This window comes from Callospermophilus lateralis, unplaced genomic scaffold, assembly GCF_048772815.1.
Source record: "Callospermophilus lateralis isolate mCalLat2 unplaced genomic scaffold, mCalLat2.hap1 Scaffold_3695, whole genome shotgun sequence".
NCBI classification, from domain to species: Eukaryota; Metazoa; Chordata; class Mammalia; order Rodentia; family Sciuridae; genus Callospermophilus; species Callospermophilus lateralis.
In genome coordinates, this window is record NW_027514155.1 from 12,081 (window position 1) to 25,512 (window position 13,432).

The window sequence follows — 13,432 nt, forward strand, 5'->3', positions numbered from 1 at the left end:
GATGGATGAGCAGAGAGATAGACAGAAAGACATCTGCTTCCAGTGTGTGTGTGTGTGTGTGTGTGTGTGTGTGAGAGAGAGAGAGAGAGAGAGAGAGAGAGAGAGAGACAGAGATAGAGAGAGAGAGAGAGAAAGAGAGAGAGATGGGTGAAGAGACAGACTCAGGGCTGGGACCCTCAGGAGGAAGGCGTTGGGAAGGGAGGCAGAGTTGCCAAGGGACGGACCTAGGAGAGACGCTGGATGGACTCTCTCACTCCCAGGACCTGGGTGGCCACGCTCTGCTGGTGTGGCAAGAACGGGTGGGGAGCGGCCCCTGCGGGTGGGCCCTGTGTTCTGGGGAAAAGCAGGTGTGCGCCTCCCCACCCCCCATCCGGGAGTGTGAGTGGTGGGGGGGGTGGGGGTCGGTCAGGGTGCACAGGACTGGTCGAGGCCTGGACCAGGCTCGGCTCCGCCGGGTCGCCTGGAGTGTCCTAGCGTCCCTGGAGAGAGCCAGGCCAGTGTGGCTCACTGCAGGCGCTGGGCGCTGGGCGCCGGAGGCGAGGCGGGAGGCGGGAGGCGGGAGGCCAGCCGCAGGCCTGAAGGGACACCGGGAGGCCAGGGCTGCCCCCTGCGCCCTACCCCCGCGGGCCCGGGGGTCACGGCCTGAGGCGGTCACGGACACTTTCCGGGCCACGCAAGAAAAGTGCGTGTGGGAAGGGGGCGCAAAAGCCTACAGCACCCGGTATTCCCAGGCGGTCTCCCATCCAAGTACTAACCAGGCCCGACCCTGCTTAGCTTCCGAGATCAGATGAGATCGGGCGCGTTCAGGGTGGTATGGCCGTAGACGGCGGAGGCTGCCCCGGAACGCCTCAAGAGCCTGCGCCGGCTTCCACCCTTCAGCCCAGGGGCAGGGGAGGGCAGGGGAGGGCAGGGCAGCGGTGGAGGGGGCCAACACAGCGGGTGTTCCCAGGGGGCCTCCCTCGCCCCGCCCCAGCACTGCCCAGCGCTCCTCAACTCAACTCCAGGCTGGCTTTCTCGCTCCGACCTGACTCGGTCCCCGCGGCGGCGCGGGGGTCCTGGGAGACTGGCCGGCTCTCCCTCTCGGGTCCTCGGCCGGGCCGGATCGGGTCGGGGTGGAGTGGGCTAGGCGGGGCTGACAGGGGCTGAGTCCCGCCTCCACCTCTGCCCCTGGGCACCTGGCTCCACCTACCGGGAGCCCCGCCCCGGCCTGGCCTGGCCTCTGCCCCTCCTCGCCGAGCCCCAAGACCCCCGACCCCCGGGCACCCGGCACCCGCACCGCCACCCCACCCAGCCCTTCGCCTGGCCGAGAATCCCCAGAGAATCCCCAGCTGCCGCCGCCCGCGCTACCCTAGCCTAGCCTAGCCGAGCAGAGCCGAGCCGGGCGCCCAGAGAGCCAGGGGCGAAGACGGGAGCAGACACCCCGGCCCCCCGCGCCCCCCACCGGACACCCCAGAGACCCTGACAGAGGCCCAGCGCCCCAGCTGGAAATGCAGTGGGACTGGGCAATGGCGAGCGGCCGGCCACACACAACACCTGTGCGGGGAGCCAACCTCAGGGAGGGCCCGAGGAGGAACACACGCAGGGACCCACAGACAACCGGGCAGCGGGTGGCGAGCCGGCTGTGGCCCGCTGGTTCCCAGTCAGTCAGTCAGTCAGTCAGTCACAGGGCCAGGCTCAGAAGTGCGCCGCTGGGGCGCGGGCCTCGCCCTGAGTTCCCCATCCACTCTGCTTTGTCCACTCTGCACAGCAGCGCTTGGCCGCCCCGCACCCCCACCGCCACCCCCACCCTACCCTACCTCACCCCCACCCCACCACACTCTACCCCACCCCCGAGTGACTCCCTTCGGACTGAGTGCCAAGGTCGGAGGGCTCTGCGCCTTGTTTGTACACCTCAAGGACCAGGACCTGTACAGCACCGCCCTGAGGAAGGGCACAGACCCCTCCGTCCATTTGTCCATGGGCTGTGCTCCCGGAAAGGACCGCCTGTGAAAGTAGCGTTCCGAGTCAAACCCCGTCAGAGCCCAGTCGACGGCCTCACCAGACCGGAAGCCCCCTCACCCGCAAGCCTTGCGGGGGGCGGGGGGGAGCAGCGGTTGCGGGGGGTCGCGCGCCCACCGGGCCTTCAGGCCCTGCCTCGCGGCCAGGCGTCTCCAGGTGGAGGGTTCGCCGCGAACAAAGGGGCCTCTGCCTCCCTGTCCCCACCGCCCGGCCTTGGCCTTCAGCTCCCCTCGGCACGTGGTCCTCCCCGGCAACCTCCTGGCCCCGAACCACTTGCCTGCTCCGAAGGCTGCTTCCTCCTCTTCTCGGAGCACCTGCCCTCCTTTGACATCTGCTCTCTTGCTTGGCTCCCAGCGCAGCCTCCTAAGACCCTGTGGCCTCCTGGGCCTTCTCTCAGCCTCTGCCCTGCACACACCCTGAAGACGTGCACTCACTTCAAGGGGGATGTGGGAATCCACTCTTACATCCACGGGAAGTTAGATGGGAGATGAGAGAACCTGTGACCGCCCAGTCTCGAGGCTGCCATGGACTGGGTGACTTGCAGCCCAGAGTGAGGTGGCTGGGGTGGGAGGGGGGAAGAGAGGAGTGAGTGTGTGTCTGTGTGTGTGTGTTTGTGAGAGAGAGAGAGAGAGAGAGAGAGAGAGCGAGAGAGACAGGGTGACAGACAGAAGGGCCAAGGAAAGAGACACACTGAGTGGGAGATGGAGACAGGAGGCCTCCTCACAGGCCAGTAGAGTCACAAAGGTGAAGGAGAGATGGATGAGCAGAGAGATAGACAGAAAGACATCTGCTTCCAGAGTGTGTGTGTGTGTGTGTGTGTGTGTGAGAGAGAGAGAGAGAGAGAGAGAGAGAGAGACAGAGATAGAGAGAGAGAGAGAGAAAGAGAGAGAGATGGGTGAAGAGACAGACTCAGGGCTGGGACCCTCAGGAGGAAGGCGTTGGGAAGGGAGGCAGAGTTGCCAAGGGACGGACCTAGGGAGAGACGCTGGATGGACTCTCTCACTCCCAGGACCTGGGTGGCCACGCTCTGCTGGTGTGGCAAGAACGGGTGGGGAGCGGCCCCTGCGGGTGGGCCCTGTGTTCTGGGGAAAAGCAGGTGTGCGCCTCCCCACCCCCCATCCGGGAGTGTGAGTGGTGGGGGGGGGTGGGGGTCGGTCAGGGTGCACAGGACTGGTCGAGGCCTGGACCAGGCTCGGCTCCGCCGGGTCGCCTGGAGTGTCCTAGCGTCCCTGGAGAGAGCCAGGCCAGTGTGGCTCACTGCAGGCGCTGGGCGCTGGGCGCCGGAGGCGAGGCGGGAGGCCAGCCGCAGGCCTGAAGGGACACCGGGAGCCCAGGGCTGCCCCTGCGCCCTACCCGCGCGGGCCCGGGGGTCACGGCCTGAGGCGGTCACGGACACTGTTTCCGGGCCACGCAAGAAAAGTGCGTGTGGGAAGGGGGCGCAAAAGCCTACAGCACCCGGTATTCCCAGGCGGTCTCCCATCCAAGTACTAACCAGGCCCGACCCTGCTTAGCTTCCAGATCAGACGAGATCGGGCGCGTTCAGGGTGGTATGGCCGTAGACGGCGGAGGCTGCCCCGGAACGCCTCAAGAGCCTGCGCCGGCTTCCACCCTTCAGCCCAGGGGCAGGGGAGGGCAGGGGAGGGCAGGGCAGCGGTGGAGGGGGCCAACACAGCGGGTGTTCCCAGGGGGCCTCCCTCGCCCCGCCCCAGCACTGCCCAGCGCTCCTCAACTCAACTCCAGGCTGGCTTTCTCGCTCCGACCTGACTCGGTCCCCGCGGCGGCGCGGGGGTCCTGGGAGACTGGCCGGCTCTCCCTCTCGGGTCCTCGGCCGGGCCGGATCGGGTCGGGGTGGAGTGGGCTAGGCGGGGCTGACAGGGGCTGAGTCCCGCCTCCACCTCTGCCCCTGGGCACCTGGCTCCACCTACCGGGAGCCCCGCCCCGGCCTGGCCTGGCCTCTGCCCCTCCTCGCCGAGCCCCAAGACCCCCGACCCCCGGGCACCCGGCACCCGCACCGCCACCCCACCCAGCCCTTCGCCTGGCCGAGAATCCCCAGAGAATCCCCAGCTGCCGCCGCCCGCGCTACCCTAGCCTAGCCTAGCCGAGCAGAGCCGAGCCGGGCGCCCAGAGAGCCAGGGGCGAAGACGGGAGCAGACACCCCGGCCCCCCGCGCCCCCCACCGGACACCCCAGAGACCCTGACAGAGGCCCAGCGCCCCAGCTGGAAATGCAGTGGGACTGGGCAATGGCGAGCGGCCGGCCACACACAACACCTGTGCGGGGAGCCAACCTCAGGGAGGGCCCGAGGAGGAACACACGCAGGGACCCACAGACAACCGGGCAGCGGGTGGCGAGCCGGCTGTGGCCCGCTGGTTCCCAGTCAGTCAGTCAGTCAGTCAGTCACAGGGCCAGGCTCAGAAGTGCGCCGCTGGGGCGCGGGCCTCGCCCTGAGTTCCCCATCCACTCTGCTTTGTCCACTCTGCACAGCAGCGCTTGGCCGCCCCGCACCCCCACCGCCACCCCCACCCTACCCTACCTCACCCCCACCCCACCACACTCTACCCCACCCCCGAGTGACTCCCTTCGGACTGAGTGCCAAGGTCGGAGGGCTCTGCGCCTTGTTTGTACACCTCAAGGACCAGGACCTGTACAGCACCGCCCTGAGGAAGGGCACAGACCCCTCCGTCCATTTGTCCATGGGCTGTGCTCCCGGAAAGGACCGCCTGTGAAAGTAGCGTTCCGAGTCAAACCCCGTCAGAGCCCAGTCGACGGCCTCACCAGACCGGAAGCCCCCTCACCCGCAAGCCTTGCGGGGGGCGGGGGGGAGCAGCGGTTGCGGGGGGTCGCGCGCCCACCGGGCCTTCAGGCCCTGCCTCGCGGCCAGGCGTCTCCAGGTGGAGGGTTCGCCGCGAACAAAGGGGCCTCTGCCTCCCTGTCCCCACCGCCCGGCCTTGGCCTTCAGCTCCCCTCGGCACGTGGTCCTCCCCGGCAACCTCCTGGCCCCGAACCACTTGCCTGCTCCGAAGGCTGCTTCCTCCTCTTCTCGGAGCACCTGCCCTCCTTTGACATCTGCTCTCTTGCTTGGCTCCCAGCGCAGCCTCCTAAGACCCTGTGGCCTCCTGGGCCTTCTCTCAGCCTCTGCCCTGCACACACCCTGAAGACGTGCACTCACTTCAAGGGGGATGTGGGAATCCACTCTTACATCCACGGGAAGTTAGATGGGAGATGAGAGAACCTGTGACCGCCCAGTCTCGAGGCTGCCATGGACTGGGTGACTTGCAGCCCAGAGTGAGGTGGCTGGGGTGGGAGGGGGGAAGAGAGGAGTGAGTGTGTGTCTGTGTGTGTGTGTTTGTGAGAGAGAGAGAGAGAGAGAGAGAGAGAGAGAGAGAGAGCGCGAGAGAGACAGGGTGACAGACAGAAGGGCCAAGGAAAGAGACACACTGAGTGGGAGATGGAGACAGGAGGCCTCCTCACAGGCCAGTAGAGTCACAAAGGTGAAGGAGAGATGGATGAGCAGAGAGATAGACAGAAAGACATCTGCTTCCAGAGTGTGTGTGTGTGTGTGTGTGTGTGTGAGAGAGAGAGAGAGAGAGAGAGAGAGACAGAGATAGAGAGAGAGAGAGAGAAAGAGAGAGAGATGGGTGAAGAGACAGACTCAGGGCTGGGACCCTCAGGAGGAAGGCGTTGGGAAGGGAGGCAGAGTTGCCAAGGGACGGACCTAGGGAGAGACGCTGGATGGACTCTCTCCCAGGACCTGGGTGGCCACGCTCTGCTGGTGTGGCAAGAACGGGTGGGGAGCGGCCCCTGCGGGTGGGCCCTGTGTTCTGGGGAAAAGCAGGTGTGCGCCTCCCCACCCCCCATCCGGGAGTGTGAGTGGTGGGGGGGGGTGGGGGTCGGTCAGGGTGCACAGGACTGGTCGAGGCCTGGACCAGGCTCGGCTCCGCCGGGTCGCCTGGAGTGTCCTCTAGCGTCCCTGGAGAGAGCCAGGCCAGTGTGGCTCACTGCAGGCGCTGGGCGCTGGGCGCCGGAAGGCGGGAGGCCAGCCGCAGGCCTGAAGGGACACCGGGAGCCCAGGGCTGCCCCTGCGCCCTACCCCCGCGGGCCCGGGGGTCACGGCCTGAGGCGGTCACGGACACTGTTTCCGGGCCACGCAAGAAAAGTGCGTGTGGGAAGGGGGCGCAAAAGCCTACAGCACCCGGTATTCCCAGGCGGTCTCCCATCCAAGTACTAACCAGGCCCGACCCTGCTTAGCTTCCGAGATCAGACGAGATCGGGCGCGTTCAGGGTGGTATGGCCGTAGACGGCAGAGGCTGCCCCGGAACGCCTCAAGAGCCTGCACCGGCTTCCACCCTTCAGCCCAGGGGCAGGCAGCGGTGGAGGGGGCCAACACAGCGGGTGTTCCCAGGGGGCCTCCCTCGCCCCGCCCCAGCACTGCCCAGCGCTCCTCAACTCAACTCCAGGCTGGCTTTCTCGCTCCGACCTGACTCGGTCCCCGCGGCGGCGCGGGGGTCCTGGGAGACTGGCCGGCTCTCCCTCTCGGGTCCTTGGCGGGGCCGGATCGGGTCGGGGTGGAGTGGGCTAGGCGGGGCTGACAGGGGCTGAGTCCCGCCTCCACCTCTGCCCCTGGGCACCTGGCTCCACCTACCGGGAGCCCCGCCCCGGCCTGGCCTGGCCTCTGCCCCTCCTCGCCGAGCCCCACGACCCCCGACCCCCGGGCACCCGGCACCCGCACCGCCACCCCACCCAGCCCTTCGCCTGGCCGAGAATCCCCAGAGAATCCCCAGCTGCCGCCGCCCGCGCTACCCTAGCCTAGCCTAGCCGAGCAGAGCCGAGCCGGGCGCCCAGAGAGCCAGGGGCGAAGACGGGAGCAGACACCCCGGCCCCCCGCGCCCCCCACCGGACACCCCAGAGACCCTGACAGAGGCCCAGCGCCCCAGCTGGAAATGCAGTGGGACTGGGCAATGGCGAGCGGCCGGCCACACACAACACCTGTGCGGGGAGCCAACCTCAGGGAGGGCCCGAGGAGGAACACACGCAGGGACCCACAGACAACCGGGCAGCGGGTGGCGAGCCGGCTGTGGCCCGCTGGTTCCCAGTCAGTCAGTCAGTCAGTCAGTCACAGGGCCAGGCTCAGAAGTGCGCCGCTGGGGCGCGGGCCTCGCCCTGAGTTCCCCATCCACTCTGCTTTGTCCACTCTGCACAGCAGCGCTTGGCCGCCCCGCACCCCCACCGCCACCCCCACCCTACCCTACCTCACCCCCACCCCACCACACTCTACCCCACCCCCGAGTGACTCCCTTCGGACTGAGTGCCAAGGTCGGAGGGCTCTGCGCCTTGTTTGTACACCTCAAGGACCAGGACCTGTACAGCACCGCCCTGAGGAAGGGCACAGACCCCTCCGTCCATTTGTCCATGGGCTGTGCTCCCGGAAAGGACCGCCTGTGAAAGTAGCGTTCCGAGTCAAACCCCGTCAGAGCCCAGTCGACGGCCTCACCAGACCGGAAGCCCCCTCACCCGCAAGCCTTGCGGGGGGCGGGGGGGAGCAGCGGTTGCGGGGGGTCGCGCGCCCACCGGGCCTTCAGGCCCTGCCTCGCGGCCAGGCGTCTCCAGGTGGAGGGTTCGCCGCGAACAAAGGGGCCTCTGCCTCCCTGTCCCCACCGCCCGGCCTTGGCCTTCAGCTCCCCTCGGCACGTGGTCCTCCCCGGCAACCTCCTGGCCCCGAACCACTTGCCTGCTCCGAAGGCTGCTTCCTCCTCTTCTCGGAGCACCTGCCCTCCTTTGACATCTGCTCTCTTGCTTGGCTCCCAGCGCAGCCTCCTAAGACCCTGTGGCCTCCTGGGCCTTCTCTCAGCCTCTGCCCTGCACACACCCTGAAGACGTGCACTCACTTCAAGGGGGATGTGGGAATCCACTCTTACATCCACGGGAAGTTAGATGGGAGATGAGAGAACCTGTGACCGCCCAGTCTCGAGGCTGCCATGGACTGGGTGACTTGCAGCCCAGAGTGAGGTGGCTGGGGTGGGAGGGGGGAAGAGAGGAGTGAGTGTGTGTCTGTGTGTGTGTGTTTGTGAGAGAGAGAGAGAGAGAGAGAGAGAGAGCGAGAGAGACAGGGTGACAGACAGAAGGGCCAAGGAAAGAGACACACTGAGTGGGAGATGGAGACAGGAGGCCTCCTCACAGGCCAGTAGAGTCACAAAGGTGAAGGAGAGATGGATGAGCAGAGAGATAGACAGAAAGACATCTGCTTCCAGAGTGTGTGTGTGTGTGTGTGTGTGTGTGAGAGAGAGAGAGAGAGAGAGAGAGAGAGACAGAGATAGAGAGAGAGAGAGAGAAAGAGAGAGAGATGGGTGAAGAGACAGACTCAGGGCTGGGACCCTCAGGAGGAAGGCGTTGGGAAGGGAGGCAGAGTTGCCAAGGGACGGACCTAGGGAGAGACGCTGGATGGACTCTCTCACTCCCAGGACCTGGGTGGCCACGCTCTGCTGGTGTGGCAAGAACGGGTGGGGAGCGGCCCCTGCGGGTGGGCCCTGTGTTCTGGGGAAAAGCAGGTGTGCGCCTCCCCACCCCCCATCCGGGAGTGTGAGTGGTGGGGGGGGGTGGGGGTCGGTCAGGGTGCACAGGACTGGTCGAGGCCTGGACCAGGCTCGGCTCCGCCGGGTCGCCTGGAGTGTCCTAGCGTCCCTGGAGAGAGCCAGGCCAGTGTGGCTCACTGCAGGCGCTGGGCGCTGGGCGCCGGAGGCGAGGCGGGAGGCGGGAGGCGGGAGGCCAGCCGCAGGCCTGAAGGGACACCGGGAGCCCAGGGCTGCCCCTGCGCCCTACCCCCGCGGGCCCGGGGGTCACGGCCTGAGGCGGTCACGGACACTGTTTCCGGGCCACGCAAGAAAAGTGCGTGTGGGAAGGGGGCGCAAAAGCCTACAGCACCCGGTATTCCCAGGCGGTCTCCCATCCAAGTACTAACCAGGCCCGACCCTGCTTAGCTTCCGAGATCAGACGAGATCGGGCGCGTTCAGGGTGGTATGGCCGTAGACGGCGGAGGCTGCCCCGGAACGCCTCAAGAGCCTGCGCCGGCTTCCACCCTTCAGCCCAGGGGCAGGGGAGGGCAGGGGAGGGCAGGGCAGCGGTGGAGGGGGCCAACACAGCGGGTGTTCCCAGGGGGCCTCCCTCGCCCCGCCCCAGCACTGCCCAGCGCTCCTCAACTCAACTCCAGGCTGGCTTTCTCGCTCCGACCTGACTCGGTCCCCGCGGCGGCGCGGGGGTCCTGGGAGACTGGCCGGCTCTCCCTCTCGGGTCCTCGGCCGGGCCGGATCGGGTCGGGGTGGAGTGGGCTAGGCGGGGCTGACAGGGGCTGAGTCCCGCCTCCACCTCTGCCCCTGGGCACCTGGCTCCACCTACCGGGAGCCCCGCCCCGGCCTGGCCTGGCCTCTGCCCCTCCTCGCCGAGCCCCAAGACCCCCGACCCCCGGGCACCCGGCACCCGCACCGCCACCCCACCCAGCCCTTCGCCTGGCCGAGAATCCCCAGAGAATCCCCAGCTGCCGCCGCCCGCGCTACCCTAGCCTAGCCTAGCCGAGCAGAGCCGAGCCGGGCGCCCAGAGAGCCAGGGGCGAAGACGGGAGCAGACACCCCGGCCCCCCGCGCCCCCCACCGGACACCCCAGAGACCCTGACAGAGGCCCAGCGCCCCAGCTGGAAATGCAGTGGGACTGGGCAATGGCGAGTGGCCGGCCACACACAACACCTGTGCGGGGAGCCACCCTCAGGGAGGGCCCGAGGAGGAACACACGCAGGGACCCACAGACAACCGGGCAGCGGGTGGCGAGCCGGCTGTGGCCCGCTGGTTCCCAGTCAGTCAGTCAGTCAGTCAGTCAGTCAGTCAGTCACAGGGCCAGGCTCAGAAGTGCGCCGCTGGGGCGCGGGCCTCGCCCTGAGTTCCCCATCCACTCTGCTTTGTCCACTCTGCACAGCAGCGCTTGGCCGCCCCGCACCCCCACCGCCACCCCCACCCTACCCTACCTCACCCCCACCCCACCACACTCTACCCCACCCCCGAGTGACTCCCTTCGGACTGAGTGCCAAGGTCGGAGGGCTCTGCGCCTTGTTTGTACACCTCAAGGACCAGGACCTGTACAGCACCGCCCTGAGGAAGGGCACAGACCCCTCCGTCCATTTGTCCATGGGCTGTGCTCCCGGAAAGGACCGCCTGTGAAAGTAGCGTTCCGAGTCAAACCCCGTCAGAGCCCAGTCGACGGCCTCACCAGACCGGAAGCCCCCTCACCCGCAAGCCTTGCGGGGGGCGGGGGGGAGCAGCGGTTGCGGGGGGTCGCGCGCCCACCGGGCCTTCAGGCCCTGCCTCGCGGCCAGGCGTCTCCAGGTGGAGGGTTCGCCGCGAACAAAGGGGCCTCTGCCTCCCTGTCCCCACCGCCCGGCCTTGGCCTTCAGCTCCCCTCGGCACGTGGTCCTCCCCGGCAACCTCCTGGCCCCGAACCACTTGCCTGCTCCGAAGGCTGCTTCCTCCTCTTCTCGGAGCACCTGCCCTCCTTTGACATCTGCTCTCTTGCTTGGCTCCCAGCGCAGCCTCCTAAGACCCTGTGGCCTCCTGGGCCTTCTCTCAGCCTCTGCCCTGCACACACCCTGAAGACGTGCACTCACTTCAAGGGGGATGTGGGAATCCACTCTTACATCCACGGGAAGTTAGATGGGAGATGAGAGAACCTGTGACCGCCCAGTCTCGAGGCTGCCATGGACTGGGTGACTTGCAGCCCAGAGTGAGGTGGCTGGGGTGGGAGGGGGGAAGAGAGGAGTGAGTGTGTGTCTGTGTGTGTGTGTTTGTGAGAGAGAGAGAGAGAGAGAGAGAGAGAGAGAGAGAGCGCGAGAGAGACAGGGTGACAGACAGAAGGGCCAAGGAAAGAGACACACTGAGTGGGAGATGGAGACAGGAGGCCTCCTCACAGGCCAGTAGAGTCACAAAGGTGAAGGAGAGATGGATGAGCAGAGAGATAGACAGAAAGACATCTGCTTCCAGAGTGTGTGTGTGTGTGTGTGTGTGTGTGAGAGAGAGAGAGAGAGAGAGAGAGAGAGAGACAGAGATAGAGAGAGAGAGAGAGAAAGAGAGAGAGATGGGTGAAGAGACAGACTCAGGGCTGGGACCCTCAGGAGGAAGGCGTTGGGAAGGGAGGCAGAGTTGCCAAGGGACGGACCTAGGGAGAGACGCTGGATGGACTCTCTCACTCCCAGGACCTGGGTGGCCACGCTCTGCTGGTGTGGCAAGAACGGGTGGGGAGCGGCCCCTGCGGGTGGGCCCTGTGTTCTGGGGAAAAGCAGGTGTGCGCCTCCCCACCCCCCATCCGGGAGTGTGAGTGGTGGGGGGGGGTGGGGGTCGGTCAGGGTGCACAGGACTGGTCGAGGCCTGGACCAGGCTCGGCTCCGCCGGGTCGCCTGGAGTGTCCTAGCGTCCCTGGAGAGAGCCAGGCCAGTGTGGCTCACTGCAGGCGCTGGGCGCTGGGCGCCGGAAGGCGGGAGGCCAGCCGCAGGCCTGAAGGGACACCGGGAGCCCAGGGCTGCCCCTGCGCCCTACCCCCGCGGGCCCGGGGGTCACGGCCTGAGGCGGTCACGGACACTGTTTCCGGGCCACGCAAGAAAAGTGCGTGTGGGAAGGGGGCGCAAAAGCCTACAGCACCCGGTATTCCCAGGCGGTCTCCCATCCAAGTACTAACCAGGCCCGACCCTGCTTAGCTTCCGAGATCAGACGAGATCGGGCGCGTTCAGGGTGGTATGGCCGTAGACGGCAGAGGCTGCCCCGGAACGCCTCAAGAGCCTGCACCGGCTTCCACCCTTCAGCCCAGGGGCAGGCAGCGGTGGAGGGGGCCAACACAGCGGGTGTTCCCAGGGGGCCTCCCTCGCCCCGCCCCAGCACTGCCCAGCGCTCCTCAACTCAACTCCAGGCTGGCTTTCTCGCTCCGACCTGACTCGGTCCCCGCGGCGGCGCGGGGGTCCTGGGAGACTGGCCGGCTCTCCCTCTCGGGTCCTTGGCGGGGCCGGATCGGGTCGGGGTGGAGTGGGCTAGGCGGGGCTGACAGGGGCTGAGTCCCGCCTCCACCTCTGCCCCTGGGCACCTGGCTCCACCTACCGGGAGCCCCGCCCCGGCCTGGCCTGGCCTCTGCCCCTCCTCGCCGAGCCCCACGACCCCCGACCCCCGGGCACCCGGCACCCGCACCGCCACCCCACCCAGCCCTTCGCCTGGCCGAGAATCCCCAGAGAATCCCCAGCTGCCGCCGCCCGCGCTACCCTAGCCTAGCCTAGCCGAGCAGAGCCGAGCCGGGCGCCCAGAGAGCCAGGGGCGAAGACGGGAGCAGACACCCCGGCCCCCCGCGCCCCCCACCGGACACCCCAGAGACCCTGACAGAGGCCCAGCGCCCCAGCTGGAAATGCAGTGGGACTGGGCAATGGCGAGCGGCCGGCCACACACAACACCTGTGCGGGGAGCCAACCTCAGGGAGGGCCCGAGGAGGAACACACGCAGGGACCCACAGACAACCGGGCAGCGGGTGGCGAGCCGGCTGTGGCCCGCTGGTTCCCAGTCAGTCAGTCAGTCAGTCAGTCACAGGGCCAGGCTCAGAAGTGCGCCGCTGGGGCGCGGGCCTCGCCCTGAGTTCCCCATCCACTCTGCTTTGTCCACTCTGCACAGCAGCGCTTGGCCGCCCCGCACCCCCACCGCCACCCCCACCCTACCCTACCTCACCCCCACCCCACCACACTCTACCCCACCCCCGAGTGACTCCCTTCGGACTGAGTGCCAAGGTCGGAGGGCTCTGCGCCTTGTTTGTACACCTCAAGGACCAGGACCTGTACAGCACCGCCCTGAGGAAGGGCACAGACCCCTCCGTCCATTTGTCCATGGGCTGTGCTCCCGGAAAGGACCGCCTGTGAAAGTAGCGTTCCGAGTCAAACCCCGTCAGAGCCCAGTCGACGGCCTCACCAGACCGGAAGCCCCCTCACCCGCAAGCCTTGCGGGGGGCGGGGGGGAGCAGCGGTTGCGGGGGGTCGCGCGCCCACCGGGCCTTCAGGCCCTGCCTCGCGGCCAGGCGTCTCCAGGTGGAGGGTTCGCCGCGAACAAAGGGGCCTCTGCCTCCCTGCCCCACCGCCCGGCCTTGGCCTTCAGCTCCCCTCGGCACGTGGTCCTCCCCGGCAACCTCCTGGCCCCGAACCACTTGCCTGCTCCGAAGGCTGCTTCCTCCTCTTCTCGGAGCACCTGCCCTCCTTTGACATCTGCTCTCTTGCTTGGCTCCCAGCGCAGCCTCCTAAGACCCTGTGGCCTCCTGGGCCTTCTCTCAGCCTCTGCCCTGCACACACCCTGAAGACGTGCACTCACTTCAAGGGGGATGTGGGAATCCACTCTTACATCCACGGGAAGTTAGATGGGAGATGAGAGAACCTGTGACCG

The 13,432-nt window shown here is 67.3% G+C and overlaps 5 non-coding genes across 5 annotated transcripts; all 5 read right to left on the minus strand.

Annotated features, from left to right (window-relative positions):
- Positions 1-706: 706 nt before the first annotated feature.
- Positions 707-825, minus strand: LOC143640604 (5S ribosomal RNA). Its single transcript, XR_013155026.1, has one exon. It is a non-coding gene; the product is annotated as a 5S ribosomal RNA (ribosomal RNA).
- A 2,616-nt stretch (positions 826-3,441) lies between these two features.
- LOC143640622 (5S ribosomal RNA) lies at positions 3,442-3,559 on the minus strand. The gene has a single exon (XR_013155044.1). It is a non-coding gene; the product is annotated as a 5S ribosomal RNA (ribosomal RNA).
- Positions 3,560-6,177: 2,618 nt separating this feature from the next.
- LOC143640595 (5S ribosomal RNA) lies at positions 6,178-6,296 on the minus strand. The gene has a single exon (XR_013155017.1). It is a non-coding gene; the product is annotated as a 5S ribosomal RNA (ribosomal RNA).
- Positions 6,297-8,903: 2,607 nt separating this feature from the next.
- Positions 8,904-9,022, minus strand: LOC143640596 (5S ribosomal RNA). The gene has a single exon (XR_013155018.1). It is a non-coding gene; the product is annotated as a 5S ribosomal RNA (ribosomal RNA).
- Positions 9,023-11,656: 2,634 nt separating this feature from the next.
- Positions 11,657-11,775, minus strand: LOC143640597 (5S ribosomal RNA). Its single transcript, XR_013155019.1, has one exon. It is a non-coding gene; the product is annotated as a 5S ribosomal RNA (ribosomal RNA).
- Between the last annotated feature and the right edge of the window lie 1,657 nt (positions 11,776-13,432).